At 39.9% G+C, this 22,674-nt stretch overlaps 1 long non-coding RNA gene across 1 annotated transcript; it reads right to left on the bottom strand.

Moving 5' to 3' along the window:
• Nucleotides 1-4,006: 4,006 nt before the first annotated feature.
• Nucleotides 4,007-22,237, bottom strand: LOC149867519 (uncharacterized). Its single transcript, XR_016442081.1, has 3 exons — nt 22,199-22,237; nt 21,895-21,981; nt 4,007-5,067 (listed from the first exon to the last, which is right to left on the bottom strand). It is a non-coding gene; the product is annotated as an uncharacterized LOC149867519 (long non-coding RNA).
• Between the last annotated feature and the right edge of the window lie 437 nt (nt 22,238-22,674).

The following is a 22,674-nucleotide window of genomic DNA, read 5'->3' as shown; positions in this document are numbered from 1 at the left end:
GTAATATTTATACACTTCCGGTCACTCCAATGTGTCCTGTTACATTAATATATTACTGAATGAATTTCAGTGCTAGTAGCTAGCACAAACATTCCTCATTCTCCTATTTCTTTTGGGGGTGAGAGAGCTAATAAAAGGAAAGTTAATAAAACATGGGCATATCTAAACTCTCCTGCAGAATTCAAATACAATAGATTCAAGGGGTAGCAGAAGACTCTTTAAGATTTGTGATCACAGGGCCTTTTCCATGAGATCCTTGAAATATGTATAGATTCATTATTGCCAGCTGCAAAAATTCATAGGTATGTTTCATTCTGCCCCCAAAACCTAGTTTAAAATCCCAGAGATATTTCTAAGTTTTTTATTTTATTCTTTTTATGACCTTCTTGTTTCTGAGCCTCTAAGATTCACTTCCATCACATTTTTCAAGCTTTGCTTTGCAGTCATGATGGATTGAGACATGCTGGAATTTTTGAGTAATCACCTTGTTTCAGTATCTGGTACGGGTGTGCAAAACAGTCCGTATTCAATTCGGATTTGGCCCAAATCAGGGACAGTGATTCAATTAAATCAAACCACTGTCCCCAATTCAATCTGGCCAAATCTGAATCTGAAGATTCAGTGCTGCTTCAGAGAATCAGCAATTTGGCCATAGACACAGCTTTAAAAGTTTTTCTACATACCTCGAGGTACCAGGCACAGCTCATGAATACTGCGATGATGGGGCAGATGAAGTGTCTCACAGGAGCGTGGGGGGGCCCTGCATGCTCGGCGGAGAACCCGGAAGTGGACTGGAAGTACTTCCGTTTCACTCTGGTTCCACCAGGCAATGCACTGGGGCCCCCCCCATGCCCTCCCAGCTCCCCCCTGGATGCTCCCCCCAACCCAGAAGGCACCAGTTGCCGAGCCAGGGGAGTACAGTGAGGCCACCAACGTGCTCCCTGGTGGACCCAGAAGTGGGCCGGAAGTGCTTCAGGTCAACTTCCAGGTCTGCTGCCAAGTGCATTAGAGAGCCCCACCCCCCACGCTCCTGTGGGATGCATCATCTACCCCAACATCTCAGCGTTCATGAGCTGCCTGGTACCTTGAGGTATGTAGAAAAAACATTTAAAGCTGTGTCTATGTCCGAATCATTGAATCACTCTGAATCTCTCCAAACTGATTTGGAGGGTTCTGATTCGATTCAAAGAGATTAAAGGGTCTCCTGATTTGATTCAGATTTGGAGATTTAGCCACCAAATTCTGTGAAGAGGTCCTCTCTTCTTCTAGCTGGCAAGGGGCAATCATGAATCTTAGTTAGGATCTTCTTGCTTTATTATTAAAGAAGGTTAATATATATTCAGTGGCATTGGTTTCATAGTTTCATAGTTTCATAGTAGCTAGAGTCGGAAGGGACCTAGGTAGATCATCTAGTCCGACCCCCTGCCTTAGCAGGAAAGAGCACCGGGGTCAGATGACCCCGGCAAGGTGCTCATCTAACTTCCTTTTAAAAATCCCCAGGCTAGGAGCCTGCACCACTTCCCCTGGAAGCTGGTTCCAGGCCCTAGCCACCCTGACTGTGAAGTAGCGCCTCCTAATATCTAATCTAAACTTACCCTCCGCCAGTTTGTGACCGTTATTCCTGGTCACTCCTGGCAGCGCACGGGGGAACAGGGACTCCAATACCTGCTGATCCCCCCTGACCAGTTTGTAGCAGGCCACAAGGTCCCCCCTTAGCCTTCTCTTGTGGAGGCTAAACAGGTTCAGGTCCCGTAGCCTATCCTCATAAGGCCTGCCCTGCTGACCCCTGATCATACGAGTGGCCCTCCTCTGAACTCTTTCCATATTGTCCACGTCCCTCTTGAAGTGTGGCGCCCAGAACTGGACGCAGTACTCCAGCTGCGGCCTGACCAGTGCTGCATAGAGGGGGAGGATCACCTCCCTGGACCTGCTCGAGATGCATCTGTGGATGCATGACAGGGTACGGTTGGCCTTCTTGACTGCCTCCCCACACTGCCGGCCCATGTTCATCGTGGAGTCAATGACGACTCCAAGATCCTTTTCCGTCTCCGTGCTGGCAAGAGGGGAGTTCCCCAACCTGTAAGTGTGGTGCCGGTTCTTCCTCCCCATGTGCAACACCTTGCACTTATCAGTGTTAAACCCCATCCTATTCTCATCCGCCCACCGTTGCAACCTGTCAAGGTCAGCTTGTAGCCTATTGCACCCTTCTAGTGCACCCACATCCCCCCACATCTTAGTATCATCAGCAAACTTGAACAGGGTGCTTTCTACCCCCTCATCCAAGTCACTGATGAAGATGTTGAACAGATGTTGTAGCCGTGTTGGTCTAAGAACATAGGCAGACAAGGTTCTTCAAGTAAATGTAAGAGCACAGACCTTCTACAGATGCTTCCTCAGCCTGACAAAGGGTATTTGTGCCTGAAAGCTTTCTAAGATGAATTTTTCCAGCTATTTGAGTTGGTCTAATAAAAGCTATCAGATTTACCCAAAGAACCTTGTCTGTCAATATACATTAGCATACAATCTAACTCCTAGTAAAACAGGGCAGATCCTGAAAGAAACCCACATTTATAATAAATGCAAAAGTTCAAAGAGAGCAAAACAAGTCTAGATTCATTAAGTGAATCTACTTACTACTTAAACTAAAGCATGTATTTTGGCTGTCATTTGTAACAACACTGACATCTTCTTTCAAGCATCCAGTCTTGTAGAGGGTGAAACCGTTACACCCTCCCTCAGTAGACCCTTTACTAATTTGGCATCTCAGAGAATATAAATGAATTGGAAACATTGCCTTTCTTTTGTACTAGAAGTTAAATCTGTCCTTGGAGAGCTGTGGGCTCAAGCAATGAGGCACATCACTTCATTTCAGCTGCACAGTCTCTGGAATTTATTTTTTCCACACATTAAATGAGATCATCCACTGCTTCTCCCTCCAGGCTGATGATTCTTAGGCTGTTTATCCATATTTTTAATTACAATTTGATTAAGAGATTTTAAAATTACAAATATAAAAACAAATATTTTAAGTCTGCAGAGGTGGCAAAGGGTATAATTGTAACCTAAATCATAAATCAGCTCAAAGCTTATACTACCTCCCATCCTATCTATTGTTCTATTAATGTTCTCATCATCACAGTAACTAGGCATCTGGCTTTATGGACTGTGAACTAGGACGTAAGTCACATTAAGACTATGAAAACCTATTTGTTGTTTCAGCACTACAGTGTTTTAATACAATGCTTAATAATAAAAGGGTTGCAATGTAAAACAAACTACAGTCTATGTAAAATAGTCTCAAATTATGATCATTCATCAGTCACCAAAGCCTTGGTAGCACAGTTGTTCTGGCAGCACAGAATGTGAGGAGGGAAGGAGACAAAGAGGCCTTGAAGAGACTCTAATAAGAGGGAGCTGTGGGGAGAAGCCACAGTGGAAGGAGGGAAGAGCAGGGGCTTTGGCAGGATAGGGCTGTAGAACCTTGTTCAATGGATATGAATACTGAATTGCAGTACAAACTTAATCTCAGATTTATGAAAAACCTACCAATCACATGAATGCAATTGCCATTGTGTATAATACACCCAGTTCCCTTTCAGAGAATCATTTCATTAGTGGCCAAATTCATCCCGCATGATACTAACCCCTCTGAGATAAACAGAGTTATGCTGGTGATTAGTTTGGTCCCACGTTTTTTCCTGGTTATGCTTGAAAAGCTAAAGATGGTTAGCTTTTCTTTTCCATCTTGTTACCTTTATGACTTGCATTGTTCTTTGACTCTTTCCAATACAATATCAGTGTGAGACTTTTCATCAAAGTAGCAATCCTAATCAGTACAATCAAGAACTCCTTTCAGATTATCAACGCCATTATCAAGAGTCTGGGCAAGAAGCAGCACTTAGTATATTTATTCAAATGAAAATACATAAAGAAACATCAGTTCAAGGTGTCATCAGAATGTTAATGCTGTGTTTTTCTGTTCTTAGAGGAAGGCATATTTGCACTGTATAAAAGATCTTTTCCTTTTTTATGAGGTAGCCTGGAAACTCAAGCAGTAAGTCACCTTTAGCAATTTTAGCAGTACTTCTAGGATAGCATTTTTAATTGCATATGGCATTGCTAAGCCCAATGTTCAATCACAGTGCTGGGAATATTGCCAGAGTAGAGCTGGGCCTGCAAAATTCAGGTCTAGACCTGGATTTCAAGCACTACAATGTTTGGATTTGTGCTCAGCATAGAGTATGGGACAAAGTGCATATTCAGATGCAGGTCAACTAGTCGAATCCATAGTCCACTAATTAAGGGTAATTTAAGCAAATCTCAAAACCTGTGTTACAAACCTCTGCCTGCCTCAATTTTGTGCTAACCTTCCTGTGATAGGAACAACTTAAATATAACTGCCTTCACACACAGACACACAAATGAGGACGTCAAAATGCATGTTGATATTGCCAAATGCATCCCCACAGGTGGGGAATGATGTTTAGTTGACCTGGAAATATTTAAATTGCCTTTGATCAAGAGTCATCAGGCCAAAAGACAAAAGAGAAGCTAATCTAACAACTGAGATATATGACTACAGAGAAACACAAAGTATAAAGGATCAGTTGACTCCTGAAAACATTTTTCACGATGGAAGATTTCACAAATGCTACATACAGGGCCATATTATGAGACACAGGACTATGAAAATCATAAGATTAAAAGAGAACAATACAAATTCTCTGGCTGACCTGATGTGGCAATGATATCTTAAACACTGGTCATTACTGTAAAGTATCCTGTTTTGACAGTACCATCATGCTTGCAAAACATTTGTCCTGAGAAGAGAAATCATGTCCAAAGAAAAAACAGTTCATGATACCTTTCCAAGCCCACTGGTTGATATCATGCCTAAAGGAGATATATGATGACCTCTGCATTGCCATTCCTGAATATGGGCTGAATTAAAAATACAGCTGGACCTGAAATAGTCTCTCAGTCTTATTTCCTTGAAAGTGAACATCTGTTTTGGCAGCATGCCCAGATTTTCTGCACCAGTTCATCCAACTCTGAACTGGTTTAACTCTGAAAGGAATAAAACAAAATTAAAAGGCAGAAAATTGATTTTTGTTTTGCTAATTCAGAAAAAAAGTAAAAGTATATATGATGGCAGTAAAACATTTAAGAGAGAAAGGAGAGACTAGTGATAAAGAACACAGGACTGAAATTCTAGAGGTTATTGTTCAAACCATTTATTTACTTTATAAATAAAAATATATCTGAGATTTCGTATTTTAAAGAGGAGTAATTTTTAAGTCTCTAAAAAAGACTGAAACTGTAAGAAATGTATATAATGCTTACTTTTATATATGCCTCAAATAGGCTTAAATCTTGAAAAATCTATTTAAGAGTAAAGCACTTTCACCTCAAATAACAAATGTTCAAGATAAGAACCTCTGCAATATCTCCACTTAGGTTTACTGCGTGAGAAGAGGCAATAAGGTCCACTTAGGCTAGATCCCACTCAGTTCAAAGAAAATGACAAAACTCTCACTGCCTTCAAAAGGAAAAGCCTCAAGACTGCTAATGGACAATATTTGCAGTGTTCCTACAGAACATAATCTTTTTATCTTTTTAAATCTAAGAGGAGTTTTGCTTGCCACAAAATCTGCCCCCAAGATAACACATTTTAAATTTCCATGGTCTTCTAAAATAAGTGGTCCTGTAGGAACACTGCAGATTTTGACCTTTAACAGTCTTAAGCCTGTTCCTATTGAGGATTCTGATTATAATAAAAACAGACAAAATCTTAAGTATAGTGGCATTGATGAGCACAGCTATAACTGAAACTGAAAAGCAGGTTTAATACATAGTTAAATGCTGTAAAAAATGATTATGAAAATTAACTACTATAAAAGCCAATTTGTAAATGTATTTACTCTTTTAAAAAGTGACTTGGTCTATAGGGGGTGTATCTACATGTGCCCCTATGACACCATTGTTAGTGGAAGTAATAAATGATAGCGCAATAACAGCCTGTACTTCACCATACCAGCAGCGCACAGGTATTTTTAGCAACTATGTCGCCGTAGCAACGTGGTATACCGAGGAAGTGCATTGATATGGTGACATAGTTGTGTGTGCCCGCTAGTGCTATGGCAATGTAGCATCATGTGTAGATGCACCCACTGTTTACTAAAAACTATCTTTGTAGAAAACTCTCAGACTAAGCTCCCAGAGACTGCAGTTCCACAGATCATTTCCTATGAAATCTACACTCAGGTTAATCCTTACGGAACACATTTTAGCATTTGTTGTTTCTGCAAATGCATCTCTGGATGTGGATGTATGGAATAGATTTGAAAATAAGTGTCCTATGGAAATCAACCCCTTGGTGAACAGGTCAGCAGTAATAATAATAGTCTTTAATCTCTGATTTTTTAGAAGTTAAAATGTCAACAGGAACATAGAACACAACATAGGATTACTTGTAGAATGGAACCTGCACAATAAAAGGTTTTGGAGCACAAATGACCTTTTATATATCAGAAGGACCAAATAAACAGGGTATTGTCTTAAAAGGACTTGAGAGGTGCCTACATCTGTTAATTTAAAAGAAAGAAAATATTCTTTCATATTCCTCCAGCAGCCTTCAAAAATAACAAAATGGCAATAGTTTTAGTGCCCTTTTTATTCCCACATGTTCTAATTTTTAGAAGGCCTTCAGGGTTTGGGGATTTTTGTTTTGTTTGTTTTGTTTCAGCTATAGAAGGCAATGAAAATGAGGGGATTTTTATGGCTTGTTGTTTGATGTCTGAACTGTAGAATGAAAGCAAGTAGATGTAAAGAAAGAAACTAAACTAAAACAAGTTGTATTTCTGGTTGCTCAAAAGCCTTAAGGCCCTCAAAAACAAAAACAAAATAGAACCTTACATAAACTGGCAGTTGAAGAAATAACTAGTTAATCCTAACTAATAAAGCTTTCTTCTACAACATTTCAGATGTAAATCTCTCGGGTGAAGAACCAGATGCATTAATGTAAAAACAGTGCTGCTAATAAATTATTAAAATGAAAGTGGTACATTTGCAGCTTGAGAAAGAATTTTTAAGGCTACTGTTATTATTACATTAGGCCAGATGTGCTTCTCTTGAAGTTAATAGAAAGACTCCCAAAGAATTAAATGGATTCAGGATCAGGTCCATTATTTATAATCAGACAAAACTCCTGATTAAAACATTTGATGTTGTTAGATTATTTGCAGCCACTAGGAGTATATTCTACTCCAGGATTTTAACCAAAGAAAGCTCTGTGTATTAGTTCTCTGTATTCAAGTCACATGTCAGAAGACAATTCTTCAGACTTTGAAACCAGGTACATTTTGTCTATCTCATTTATTCTCCTCATTCCCTATGTTATACACATTCACATTATATTCTTTCAGAGTCTTAAGTGTATGTGTTGTATTCTTATTTTCCATTTTTCCCTCTCACATTTACATCACATATTTGTCCCAGTGTTTGACTAGATCATGTTGGTTTTCATGTTTTCTATTGTTTTCAATACTTTGACAACAATAAAAAGGAAAAGTAAGGTTTCAAATGCAAAGCACTGTAATAATAAAGGTATATTTTATTCTAACTTTGCATTCAGAAACATTCCATTTGTCTTGATATTCCATTTATGGTAAATTCAGTTCTTTCCTCTGGAAAGTCTTCATTATGAAATGCTATGTGCTAAGGCTGTGCAAAGTTTTGGTCACCAACTGGATTCAGAAGAAATTTGACCCGATTTGGTGGCTGAATCTCTGAATCTGAATCGAATCAGGAGACCCATTAATTTCTCTGAATGGAATCAGAAGCCTCTGATTTGATTTGGACAGATTCAATGATTTGGCCATTGACACACCTTTATATGTTTTTTCTACATACCTCAAGGTACCAGGCAGCTCATGAACGCTGAGATGGTAGGGTGGATGAAGCTTCCCACGGGAGTAGCAGATCCAGAAGCACTTCTAGTCCTCTTCTGGGTCTGCCATGGAGCTCAAGGGGGACTCCCCGGCTCAGTAACTGGTGCCTCCTGGGTTTGGGAGGGCACCCCGGGTCCCCTCGTGGCCAATTGTGCACTTGGTGGTGGACCCAGAAGTAGACCAGAAGTACTTCCACTTCTGGGTCCGCTGCTGAGCATGTGCCCCCCCAGCTCCTGTGGGATGCTTCATCTGTTCCACCATCTTAGCATTCACAAGCCATGCCTGGTACCTCGAGGTATGTAGATAAAACATATAAAGCCATGTCTACGGCCGAATTGCTGATTCTCCAAATCAGAGAATCTTCAGATTCGGATTTGGCCAAATCAAATTGGGGACAGTGATCCAAATCAGCAAATCGAAACACTGTCCCTCAAATCGAGCCAAATCCGAATTGAATACAGCCTGCTCTGCACATCCCTACTATGTGTTATATTTGCCTGAACGCAAGATGACTTCAAATTTAAGATGGCCCTGCAATAATTATATTCTATAAATGGAAAATATTAATTTGTTATAATCTAATTATTGCAGGATCATCTTAAATTCATCCCCCTCTCCAGTATTGTGGAAGGAAAAGCAGTGCTGGAGTTAAGGGTCTAGACCCCCAATTCCTTGACCCATTTGTCCCCCTTGTGCACCTCTGCCCGTCCCCCCCGCCAACTGCCCTTCTGCTGCCTTCCCCCTGCCTCCCTGTTGCTTGCCTGCCACAACATGCCCCATGTCTGCTACTCACTTGCTGCCCCCCATCCCTCTGCTCTCCCCTGCCCACCCAATGCTGGTGCCTGTTCCTGTACCCCTCCCCCTTGCTGGTGGTCCCATGAGAACTAGTTTTAATTGTTCCCAGTATGAAAAACAGCACAGGCGAAAGAGGTGGATAAAGAGCAAAGACAAAATTCTAATTTTTTTTAAACAAAAACATCTTTGCTAAAAAAATATTGCCACTGAATGCTCTGAGATTACAGATGGAATGAGATGTGGTCCACCAAACAGTCTCCTCAATGTATTGAATTCCTTCTCCACCTTTAATGGTGTTGACTTATACTAGCCCATCTTTGAGCTGCAGTAATTGAATATACTGCTGTGTTCATTCTAAAGGACTCTGTATTTATATCACACAAAGTTTTTATTTTTATGGGTTTTATCAGAGGACAATATTTAGGCTGTCATTTTAATGCAAGCAACTACGGCCCTAGTTCAAAAATTTGTTTAAACATTGTTAAGTCTCTCTACATAGTTGCATAGTTAGTAGAGTCAGAAGGGACCTGAGCAGACCATCAAGTCCAACCACCTGCCTAGCAGGAAAGAGTACTGGGGTCAAACGACCCCAACAAGGTGATTGCCTAGCCTTGTCTTAAAGACCCCACGGTAGGAGCCAGCACCACTTCTCTTGGAAGTTGGTTCCAGATCCTAGCTGCCATGACCGTGAAGTAGCGCCTCCTGATGTCTAATCTGAATTTACCCTCTGCTAGCTTGTGACCATTATTTCTAGTCACTCCTGGGAGCGCTTGGGGGATCAGGGACTTTCCCAATGCCTGCTGGTCCCCTCTAACTAGTTTGTAACAGGCCACTAGATCCCCTCTCAGCCTTCTCTTGTGGGGACTGAACAGGTTCAGGTCCCTTACCCTCTCCTCGTACGGCCTGCCCTGCCCTGATCATGCGAGTGGCCCTCCTCTGGCCCCTCTCCATGTTGTCCACATCCCTCTTGAAATGCAGCACCCAGAACTGGACACAATACTCCAGCTGCAGCCTGACCAGTGCCGCATAGAAGGGGAGGATCACCTCCTTGGACCTGCTTGAGATGCATCTGTGGATGCATGACAAGGTGCTGACTGCATCCCCACACTGCCGGCCCATGTTCATCTTGGCATCAATGATGACTCCAACATCCTTTTCTGCCTCTGCACTAATGATAAGGGAGTTCCCCAGCCTGTAGGTATGCTGCTGGTTCTTCCTCCCCAGGTTTATCACCTTGCACTTGTCAGTGTTGAATCCCATCCTATTCTCATCCACCCACCCCCATAACCTGTCAAGGTCCGATTGTAGCCTATTCCTTCCTTCTAGCATGCCTACATCCCCCCACATCTTAGTGTCATCAGCAAATTTGAACAGGGTGCTTTTTACCCCTTCGTCCAAGTCACTGATGAAGATGTTGAACAGTGCAGGCCTGAGGACCGAGCCCTGCGGAACCCCACTGCCCACATCCCTCCAGGTAGAACATGACCCATCCAACACCACTCTCTGGGTGCAGCCCTCCAGCCAGTTGGCCACCCATCTGACTGTGTAGGTGTTGACACCACAGTCCCCTAGTTTTTTAATGAGAACAGGGTGAGAGACAGTGTCAAAGGCCTTTCAAAAGTCCAGAAAGACTATGTCCACTGCTACCCCTGCATCTAAAGATTTGGTGACCTGGTCGTAGAAGGCCACCAGGTTGGTCTGACAGGACCTGCCACTAATGAACCTGTGTTGGTTGCTCCTAAGCATAATCTCCCCTGCTGGGACCTCGTGGACATGTGCCAGAATAATTCTCTCAAAAAGCTTACCCAGGATCGAGGTAAGACAAACTGGCCTATAATTCCCCGGGTCTTCCTTCCTCCCTTTTTTGAAGATGGGAACCACATTGGCCCTCTTCCAGTCCTCTGGCACCACTTAATATAGGACAGCACTTAATTTTGTTACTATGCTTAAGTTCTGTTCAGAAGAGGGAAACTTCTTAAAATGGGGTCAACATTTTTGCTTCTTAAAAAAACTGCTGTATTCAGCCTCCTTCATTTATAGTATGAGCAGATATGTGGACTGCTGTGAATATGAAAGATGTCTATGATTATCATATTGTATATTAGTGGAAATTGGTTGGCATTCTTATGGTTGGGGTGTATCTACACTGCAGACAGCAATGTAATGTACAGATACTTGAGTCCCAGTGTTTGGTCCAAGAATTATGAAAAAGATTGCCAGAGTGCCATTTGGGACCACCTATGTTCAAAGCCTTGTATATACAGAGTAAACAAACACATTGCACTAAAACATATTCTGACTTGATGTTGCTGAATTTTCTTCCAGAGACAAACTGGTCTTGAGATTCATGTTCATTGAGCAGAGTTGCAACAATTAGATGCAAGGACCACTAAGTGAGATAACAGGCTCTAGCTAATCTTCTTTTGGCATATGTCTAAAAAGGAAAACTATATCAACTTTCCACTTGATCCTGGATCAGTGTAAAATCTAAACCTAAAATGGACTGAGATGCAATTTAGATCAGCCTTCAGACTCTTTTAACTTCCCAGTATATTGGTTAGTTATAAAAATCTTCAGGGATTACTTTGCTAGCCATGGATCGTATATTTGATAAGTAGATGGACTAGACTTTCAAGTCATTTCAGTGCTTTCTAATATCCATATTATATCTTCCTTAACTTATAAGTTTCAAACATTTAAAATGCTAATATTTAGAATGGTAAATGAAAAATGTATTTCGTCCTTTACATTCTTCTGTTATACACAACAACAGTGTCATTTGGAGTGGTACCTCATTCAGATGAAAGTACTGGATATTCACTTGACTAGAAAAAAGGGGAATTAGAGGGATAAAATAATTTTCTAATGGTTAGTCTAAATGTTTGATCACAGTTTATCACAAAGAAATGTCAATAAGTCACATGAACATCCACTAGTATGGAGCAAAGAAGAAAATTAAGTGCAAAAATGAGAATTTCTTTTTAACCACTCAAGTTTTCTATAAATTATTCCTGTATCATTTATAACATACAGGTTTTTGATGGAGAATCCAACACTTTGAAACAATACAATTTTAATAACCTCTTATTATTTTGAAAAATAATGTCCATTTACTAAGAACTGCACAAAAACACAGTGCCATAACCTGATCTGACTAATATTTAAAGCCTATCATTCTTTCTTGTTTATCCCTCTTACTTATGAGATAGCAAATGTATGTCTTTTCCAAACCCATCTAAGCATTTATGAGCAAATGATCATTACTACAGTTTGTCCTTTGTTCCCTTCTATAGAGTGTTGAAACAAAAGCTGTTGCCTCCAGCTTTTACCACTGCTAAGCAGTGTAAGGTGAGTACACAATACAGACAGGAATGGCAGAAAGTGTGCTGCTTTCTTCCATGCCTTACTAAATAATACATTGGCAAGACGAGCATATAAGAGATTTGGTGTCTTGTAACTGCTATCAGACGTATGTCTACCATGCTCCATGTTCATTAGTTAGATGAAATCAACGAATTAAAAAACTTTTTACATTTGTGTTTTCCTTTAACAGGTACACAGCAGCTGTAGCAGAATCACAAGAGAGAATACTTGACTGAACACAGTGGTAAGATAAACTCCTTACAAATATTCAATTTAATTAATTGTTTGAAATAGGTTATCTAGTGTGATGCCTGAGACTGTTCACTTAACAATGAAAATGAGGAGATAAAAGAAATATAAACAAATGTATTGCCTTTACTCTTCACAAATATGAATAATGCACAAATTTGTAGTCCTTTCCTATTAAATGAAACAAAGTACCCATTTTGGATACAAGAGTATGTGGAATGTTACTTGAGAATTAGCAATCCAGTATGAGTTTCCTCAGAACACTACCACCTTCTATCATTGCAATAATAAGAGTCACTTGTCATTTACCTTTCAAATTCTGTTTCTTAAGGATTTTTATTTTAGACACGTATATTTAGATCAGATTGAAGCTTTGCTTGTAAGATGCCAGCTAAAATTAAACCAATTTTCTCAATATATGACTTGCGTATTAAAGCATTTTTTAGTTTCATATTAGTCAAAAATAATTCTAGCTCATTTTATGCTCTCGTTTGATCTGCTTCATTTAAGAGCTGGTTGTATTTTAGATGTAGAAATGTTATAGATACTGGAGGCTGTATGTATCTGCAAAAAAGCTGCAGCTTTTGAAGCCACACAAACTCAGAGAAACCTCAGGAGTGTGTGAACATATATCTAGATCTTCTGACTTGGACTCCAGTTAATAGGGAAAAGGAACAGTACTGCTCGGTGGAAAACCCTATGTGGGATCCAGTGGAAAATACCAGGCAATATATAACAGGAACTGAACCCCATTCCCTCCCTGTGTCAAGAAAGGAGTCTGCCTCTGCTCCTATGGCCTTTTTGGACCCTAGGGATGGTCTTGAACCACATTGGAGAAGAAATGCTAACTGTTGGGTAGGGAGAGAACTAGGCATTCTAGGATGCATCATGGCACTGTAAACTGGACTTGTGGCAGTCTTAACTTTTCCTTAAAACCTGCGTAAAGGGCAGCTAGAGTTGTTCACAACAGTGCATTTTCACTGGAGCCATGGTATTTCAGAAAGGAAGAACTGTTGTGAGAGTTCTCCTAGCCACTTGTTCTTGTCTAGGATATGGAGGGAATGGGACCTGACAGCCCATTCCACATTGGAAAGCCCATTCTCTTTGACAGAACAACAGTGGAACCTAACAGAAAATTCCCTCCTCATAATTAACATCTTTATTTGATTTTACTAGGAGAGGAAAAAATACCACCCAGTATGTGAGTTTGTCTTATACAAACTAATTACAGCCATATTAGTATTACTCTATTATATTGCTTCACATGCACATGGTATTGTGAATCTTGTTAGTTTTCCACCTAGTCAAGTGACTCAACAGAAATTTGTCTAGGCAACAGAGATATCTTTAGGCGATATATTTTATTGGACCAATTGCATAGTTGGGATAGAGTTAGGCAAGTTTTTGAATGCAAGGCACTCTTCACCAACTTTCTCTTTTCTGTCACTGTTTCAGGGCCAGGTCATAGACTGTTGTGACTTAGGGACTTTTTAGCCCTTTTCCACATGGAATCCTAAGTTTAATGATTCTTAGGGTTCATAAAGGTAAATGACCAGCTTTTTCAGGCTGGCTGGCCTGCCCTACAACAATCTGGCATTATCAAGGATGCAGCAAATCTTTGATTTTGTTCTTATCTTTTTTTCCTGATTGGATGGGAAATTTCTGTATTTGATTGGTTTGTTCCTCACTTAAAAAAAGAAAGCATTGTTGTATAGATTTATTATCAAGTACTGAGCAGCAGTAATTGTTTATCAACCACAGGAAAAATACTTCTTTCTAATGTCAAAAGAGGACTTGCTTGGAATCCATAGTACAGTGTGCATGATCATATGATTCCTTGTGTGATCAAAAGTATTCACAAATATTCTTGCAAATAAAACAATTAATTTTGCTGGTATTGTGACTATTTACTTATATGTGTATTTACTTATTTGTGAATATACACATAAGTGAGTTTATATCCAAGACTATTTGGAGAAAAAAAAACATCCTGAGTATAGTCATACAACTAAAATTTGACAAAAAGCATGCACTACAGAACTGTTCTCATGACAGTTCTGAAAACCTCTTTTAATTATTCACATAATGTATTCATCTAACAAGTCTGAACATAATTTGCAAACAGTAAAAGTCATTTTTCCTGTTTATAAACCTTAATTTATCCAATCTGAGAAAAGAGAGAGTACCATGAATAGTCTTCTTTGCAGAAAGCAAATACTCATAAGAGTCATTGTTTTGAACTCAAAAACAAATCACCAAATAATTGCAATTAAATGAAGAAATTTGCAAAATTCATAGGCTTACATGATACTTCTTCCTAATCTGTTAAATACATTTACATACAATGAAAAATTCAAGTTGGTCTTTTATAGAACTGTTGAGAGCTGGCAACTGTAGCAGCACAGCTGTAGTGCAGCTGCACTTTCTTTTTGTCACAGCTGTTTCTGGACCTATATTAAATGGATGGGCTCTTTGTCACATAGGGGTGCTATGGAAAAGCTATGAAAGTCTTATATTCTATTAGTGTTCCTAGCAATGTTGATAAGTGAGGTTGAGAGGATGTGGCCCAATTGTCTAGACCTGTCCTTTTCTTCATGTAAATTCTGATCCCAAGGATCTATGCAAGATCTCAGCATATGGTTCTATGAATTTTTCCACGTTTCAGGAGCAGTCCACGAAGTAGTTGGTACTTAACTCAGGGAGTCACAGTGCTTCCCAGTCTCCCAGAGGGAAGGGTGTCCTGCCCCAGTCCCATACCTGCCATAGAATATGTTTTGTTGGGCACTAGCATAGGCGCACAGAGCACAGAGAGGGTGACTAATGCTGCCCCCAACATGAAACAAAGAGCAGTGATTTGGCAGAGGTCGCTTTCCCCACTCTCCACTACCACCAGCAGTTAAAGGAGTTGGTAAATCTTAGCGCTAAAAGAAATTACAGACTCAACTCTAGAGTCTTTTCTGCCTCATCCGTAGGGGGCTTGGTGGTAATTTAAGCAAGCCAGTAAATTGATTCTGTTAATTAAATTACCATCCAGGTTAATTTTCTGGTCAGGGAAAAGAAAGTGCTCAAGAGCTTCATGGATAAAATACAGCAAGTTGAAAGATAAAAATAGTGGAAGGACGGGGGAAAATCAGGAATTTGACAAAAGCAGTAAGACAAGTCATCTCATCCTAGCATTTAAACAACTTCACCTTGACAAATGGCCAGTGAAATAAAAAATTTAAGTTGACAAAGACAGTTTGAAATAATGGTTCTGATTCAGGCTGAAGTCCGTGCCTGTGTTCTCTTTATTTCCTCTAATTTATCAATCCCCATTCTTAGAGGCTAAACCCCTACACAGCTGGGAAACAATTAATATTAATGTCATGTTATTAGCAAATATTCATCGTACACTTCAAATCCCCATTGATGTTTTATAATAATTTAAACTACCAGTGAGAGGATTAGAAACCTGTTTTAAAGATGGTAAAGCTGATAAATGTAATGATTTCAACCACCTTTATTAAACACATCTTTTAGGTAAATTTTAAAAAATTGAAGGAGTCAAGAATTTTACCAAAATACCTTCATTTAAAAATATGTATCCATGAAATAGTTTTAAAATCAGGTTGATTTCCTATGGCTAAATTTATTTCTGATATAAGGGAATTTGCAATTTTAACATATAGCTAAAACTTAGATGTTTTAATTAGTTCATAATTAAACAGCAGCACCCTATGTGATTTCTGTACCTCTATCTTGTACTAGTGGTTTTCAGACAAACTGCTCACAAAGTTTTGCTGAACTCAATATGTGCTTGTAAATCTACACAAGAGTAAGGCAAAGGGAGACCCATCCTACAGATGTTACTGGGTGAATAAGCTCAATAGCCAGAGATGCAAAACATATGGGGGAAAGAGGTTATTCTTTACTGTTCATATATTTGGTTCTGATTCAGGCTGAAGTCATGGGGCATAGGCGGCGCATGGCATCCACACCTGAGGACAGGCTAGTGATCCAGGCTGATTTAGATAAACTTAGTAAGTGGGCGGACACAATACCAATGACGTTCAATACTGATATATGTAAGGTACTCCCCCTTGGAGGAAAAAATCCGCAGCATACTTATAGACTAAGCATTGCTATGCTTGCTAGCACCACTGCTGAAAGAGATTTGGGGGTCATGATTGACCACAAGATGAACATGAGCCACCAACACGATGTCGCAGCTGGTAAAGCAAACAAAACCCTGGCTTGCATCTATAGATGCTTCTCAAGTAAATCTCAGGGTGTCATCTTAACTCGTTGTATTCAGCCATGATGAGGCTGTAGCCTGAGTACTGCATCCAATTCTGGGCTCCACAATTCAAGAAGGGTGTTGAGAAGCTTAAGAGAGTCCAGAGAAGAGTGACATGCATGATCAGAGGGCAAGAGAATAGGTCTTATGAAGAGAGGCTGAGAGCCATGGGACTCTTCAGCCTGGAAAAGCGCAGGCTCAGGGGGGACCTGGTGGCTGCCTATAAGTACATCAGGATCTGGGAAAACATCTGTTCACCAGAGCGCCCCAAGGAAAATCAAGGGCCAACAGTCATAAACTCCTACAAGAACATTTTAGGCTGGACATAAGAAAAAAATTTTTTACTGTCCGAGCCCCCAAGACCTGGAATAGACTCCCTCCAGAAGTGGTGCAGGCACCTACTCTGGACTCATTCAAGAACTTCCTGCCCCTGCAGCAGGGAGATGGACTCGATGATCTTCGAGGTACCTTCCAGCCCTAACATCTATGAAATGTATTAAATCTATTTGAGGGGGAGGGAGGACTGGAAGGAAGAATGAAGCTGTCCCCAGACTTGTAATGATGATAATTCCTGATCCAAAGCCCATTAAAGTAAATTAAGAAACTATCATCAGAGGTCCTAGAGCAAGTTTACAGTGAGTGCTAGGATTCCTTGGATTCCTACCAATTCGCATCATCTGAGCTTTGGACTTATTGGGCACCCTGTGGTGATTTTGAAAGAATAAAAAAGTATGTGAATTTCCAGTCACCCAAACACACTGCCTTGTAACTTTGAATTTTAAACATATATTACTCAGATGCTAGAGTAAAATTTTTAATGTATTGTAGTTGAAGTAACTGTTCCTAAAACTGATGGCTAAAATAGGCAAGTTTTATTAGGGAACCAGATAGCTGAAACTACAGCTGATTGCATTCACAATATAGGAACATCACTGCCTAAAACAATGGTTTATGTGGATAAAGTGTGATTAGGTGTTGTCTAATAGAGTTTTATGTATCTAGGAAAGAGAAGCAGAAAAGAGAGAGAGAGCAATGAAAGGCATGAAGAAAGCACCAGATATAGTCACAGGAACACTGGCACAGGGGCTCTGGAGAAAAGCTCCTGAGCTTATAACTTCTAGCCAGTTCTTGAACCAGTTCTTTTGGCTCAAGAACTGGCTAGAAGTTATAAGCAAAGAAACGTGTCCTGTTTGATTACTGTTGTGTGCAGAGGAAGGGAACTTTGGAAACCTATAGGATTCCAAACTTTGGCTACTTGTTTGGGTCAAAGGAAACATTTAAGAACATGCTTAAGCACATTCCTCTGCAGCAACCCATTGAAATCAATCGTATGTAACGATACACCTTAACTTAAGCATATATGTAAGTGTTTACTGAGTAATTATGACTGTTGAATTGGGACCCAACGCAAGAGCCCACTTATTAATCTTTTTCATAATGGTCAGATACTAATCGTGTTTAAATACTGATGAGCATTTGTTTGCAGTTTTTTGTTACTACTCAAACCCAAATACATTTCACTTTTATTTAAACTATTTGTGAAAACTGGTGAGTTAAAATACTCTCTTTAAGGACACTTTAGGAAAAGAAACATGAATTCAAGTTTCCAGAGTATGGTGGTAGCAGGTTTCAGCCCTTATTCAAAACAAGGGTGTGGCAATTCTCCTCCAGAGATAACATGTTGAGGAAGATGGAATAGACCTCTGCGAGGACAGACAAGGTCAACTTATCTGAGGGGTGCTAGGTATGGGTACAGACTTTTGGCATTTTACAAAGTAGAAGAATTAGCATATAAGTAGTCTCATTTGGATGTGCTCCCTGACTATGTAATAAGGAAGCAGATTTTTTTCTCAAAGCCATACAGTACCTGTCTCACAGATCTACATCAAAATGCTATGTCTCACCCTACAATACTGACAGCTATATCAAATTTGAGAGAACACAGCGGTTGCCTGTCACAACAACTTTCTGAGCATCGTGCACTGATTATCCAGCACTCATTCATTAGCCCCTACCCTGTCTGAAATTCTCCCTATTTGTGCACTAGCTCATTTTTCCATTCATGACAGACAGCAAGGCTGCAGGCAAAATCAGAAATAAAATATCCGAACAACACACTTAACTCATTAACCTATTAACATATTTATTCAACACTAATATGTTTCACTGACTCCTGATAGAAGACCCCACATTACTTATATTATAGCAGGTTGGCATAAAAAAGCTCAGTGTAGGAACAGGCCGAGGTTGTTGCATTCAAAGGCTTATGTTCTATGGGTTTTCAAAAAATGCATCGCTTTTTCTTAGCCTCTTAGCTAAGACATAATAAATCTTTTCTTTCTGTAACTTTTATGATTCTGTGATCTAGCATAGCATCAGTTTAATGTCTGATATCTCCTCTCTAGGGGACTGTTGTTGCTCTTTCTGGAAATGGAGGAGGAGGAGAACTCCATGATCTAACGGGCCTTTTCCTTCTCTAATTATCATAAATCCATATACCATAGACAATGAGGTGTAAAAAAATATTTTTGTTAAATGGTGTTTAGAGCTCTAAGAAATAAATGGCAAAATAATGTTGTCCTCCTCCTCCTTGTGGCTGTTATACACAAACATTCTGCATTACAGAGAAAGGATCTGTAAGATACTTTATGGATTGGTTAACTAATGTCCAATAGTCAGATACCAGCATTGTTCCAATGGTAAAAAAACAACAATTAAAAGGCAATGCCATAGTCTGCAATTAAACTTCATTTTAGCTTTAAGGAGGCATGCTCTTCTCAGTGACCTCAGTGTAAATACAAGTCTAATCTACTGAATACAAAAGAGAGATTCCAGATTTATACAAGCATTATCAAACACAGAATTTGGCCTACGTACCTTTAAATAAACTAATTCCTGTCCACCTCTTATCCCAGGGGTGTTAAACTCAACCAGCCCCAGGGGTCAGGTGACTGGCACTGGGGGCTGGACTAGACTGCACTCCAAATCCAGAGTGGGTGCCATACGTGCTCACGTCTCAGAGCTGTGGAGCAGCTGTCATGTGCAGCACAGTCCTGGACTGACTGCTGCATGTGGTGTGGCTGCTTCAGGGTTGTGCTGCACATGGAGGCTTTTCCACCACTTTGGCACATGAGGTAGAGGGGGTGTCATCTGGCACATTTCACATGCTGTCTGTGGGTTACTCCAAGACCCAAGGGCAGCACCAGAGGCCAGATGATACAGCTGTGCAGGCCACATCTTTCAAACCCCTGTCTTAACCTCTTCTTATTTACCTTCTCTTTGTACGCAGAATGATTTTGCCAAGGAATGAATAAGGGCAGAAACTTACAGATAGTTCTTAATGTGTTTAAGTATTTCTGCCCTCCTAGCTTCCTCACCCCCATTTCCTTTTTCTTTATGTACTGCACTGACATATTAACAGTGTGGATATAAGGGTCTATACTGTGATACTGATACTGTAATCATGAAAATGCATGGGGGAGGGGAAGCTGAGTACCACTGTAATAGTCCAGTTTTATGCTAGTACAACTTCCTTGTTCTCAGTGGAATCAGATCTGTATAAAACTGCAGTGACACAGTGGTGAATTAGGCCACAATTCCTTGTATGGAGGTAAGAAAAAGCCCCTGCTCATACCCTTACTGAGAATACTTTCTTTTTCACTCAGAACACTACAGGTTGTTCAAGATTAAGAGTTAGCTACATGTTTAAAAAGAAGCAGGAACCTGCACGGAGAGATATGAGAGTAGATCCAAGACAAGGGTCAACGGGCAACAAAAAATTAAGGCTCTTATCCACAGCTCATGAAAGTTAATTGGATCTTTCTGCTGACTTCCATGGAATTTGAATTGGGCCCTAATTGACCAAGTACCTTGGAGTCCTTGATTCATTCAGTGGGCACCACTGTACTAATGTTAAGTTAATTGTGGTTAGAATCACACTTCAGAAACTGATAAAAACATCCTTTTCTGGATTCTAAAGTTATCACATTTTATGAGAGTGTTTTACTTCCTTGCTCAAAACTTAATGCAAAAAACCTTTTTTGTTGCTATGTCCAAAAAGCCCGTACCATATTATGAAGGGAAACAATGACACAATAATCCCACTGCATGTAAGACATAATAAATATCAATAACTAATGTATAAAGATAACCTTCCAAATATCATTGTTATAGAACCTCTTTCAAGGCTTTTCCCACAGAAGGTTGTGAGTGCTTGCCATTGATTGCAACTAATGACTGTGGGATAAGGTCTTACATTTGGCCTCTGTCTGCCCACACACATCACTTCCTTTTCCTAGTCCATTACCAGTAATAAACCTACTCCTCAAACTAGTTCCGCCATCTCTAGCAGGAGATGATGTTTCCTAAGATTAATTAATGACCTTGCCCACTTTGGATATTTTCCAATAAATAGGCCAGAACTAGAACACCCTGAACTTTAACTGCAGTACCCAGTGTCTTGCAGAAGTCTAGCTCGCTGTTCTATAGGGACACAAAGACATACAGAAAAAATATAAAAGCAATAATACTTCCTTCCAGCTCCCATGACAGAGATACTGCTGTTTTAGATTTACCTGCTTTAGCTTGTCAGGCAAGGATACTTGGGTAAAAGTGATATGTTTTTTAGACTAACTGAATAGTTGAAAAAACTGTTCTTCACAAGCTTTTGGGCACAAGTACCCTTCTTCAGGCAGAGGAAGACTCCTGGTGTTTGTCTACTCTCTAGACAAAGAAGCTTAAGCCAATAAGCAAAATTCAGGCCTGTGAAAACGCAAATGCATGGCATGATCTCAGACTCAATTCTTGTCACTTGCTCTTAACTTCATTTCCTAAAACACAGGCCAGGTCCTTTTTATCTTGTTAAAATGAACACATGTCACTGTCATCTTGTTGATTGATAGCACAGTGATTTCAGTAAAATGCATCTACCTTGATCATCCATTTTCTTATACGTTGCAATCTTTTACCAGTTTACAAAGATACTGTTTAGTAACTCATATCCATTTCAGATAGAATCGTTAATCAGGGTTTGTAAGTAACTGATCTCAGTTTGAAATATATTTGGTTACCCTTTACATGTTTGAAGGAGAAAGCAAAGTATAACTAACAGAACTGTAAAATATTCAAGCAACAAGGAAGGATTTAATGTAAGAGAATGAAATAGGTGAAATATAAATAATCACTGTTTTCCCTTTCTTCCATTCAGTATTGCAAAAAACCCAGCAACTTGTACATATTTTTCAATTACTTCCCCTTAATTACCTTAATATGCTCCTGGCCAAGTTGCCAGCAAACTAACTGGGAAACTGAACAGTCATGGTGGTCTGTGACTGGCATCTCTAACTGTACCTACAGTAGAAACATAAATCTTTATTCCAGAGAACTTTTTAACACACATTATTGGTGCAGGTATGATGCTATAGTAACAGGAGGAGCAGCCTTGGATCAATTATCTCTTTAACCAGCCTGATAAGGTCACCATCAACAGCTGTGACACTTAATAAGCTACCTTCCACAACCTTCCTCCATTCGCACAAAACTACTAGAATACAAAAGGGCATCTCACCTTTCTGAATGTGCTTGCTAGCCACTGAATACTACAAAGGGACATACAGCAGACAAAGAATTTACCAGTGAAGAGCCTATTTAAATGTGTGCCCTAGATTGGCATCAAAGTCCCACCAGTATTTTCTACCAGAGAAAGATGCTGAGTCAGGTCCAGAGGAATTTACTGCTATTGGAGTTTTTCAGCCTAGTTTGTGCAGGAAGAAGGAATCGAGCGTCCCTGTTTGTTGTATCTTGTCTTTACTCATGAAACTCTTGAGACTGTCAGGTTGTTGAGCATTTTCCTCAAGGCATGCAAAAATACTTCTGTCTTTTGTGTTCAAGACGAGCATAAATTCCAGCTGCTGACTAGTTAGGACATGCAGAGTTGGTCCTTCTGGGTCTCAGTCTACATTCGTGGTGGCAGACAGGTCCTGCTGTCTGGCAGGGGAAGCACTCTGTTCATCAATGGAATTCCCTCTGCTGGATGGGGGAACG

The sequence above is a fragment of the Crocodylus siamensis genome, chromosome 4 (genome assembly GCF_052110815.1).
Source record: "Crocodylus siamensis isolate JL-2025a chromosome 4, ASM5211081v1, whole genome shotgun sequence".
NCBI classification, from domain to species: Eukaryota; Metazoa; Chordata; order Crocodylia; family Crocodylidae; genus Crocodylus; species Crocodylus siamensis.
The sequence above is the reverse complement of the archived record's forward strand: the minus strand, read 5'-3'. Positions and strand labels throughout refer to the sequence as shown.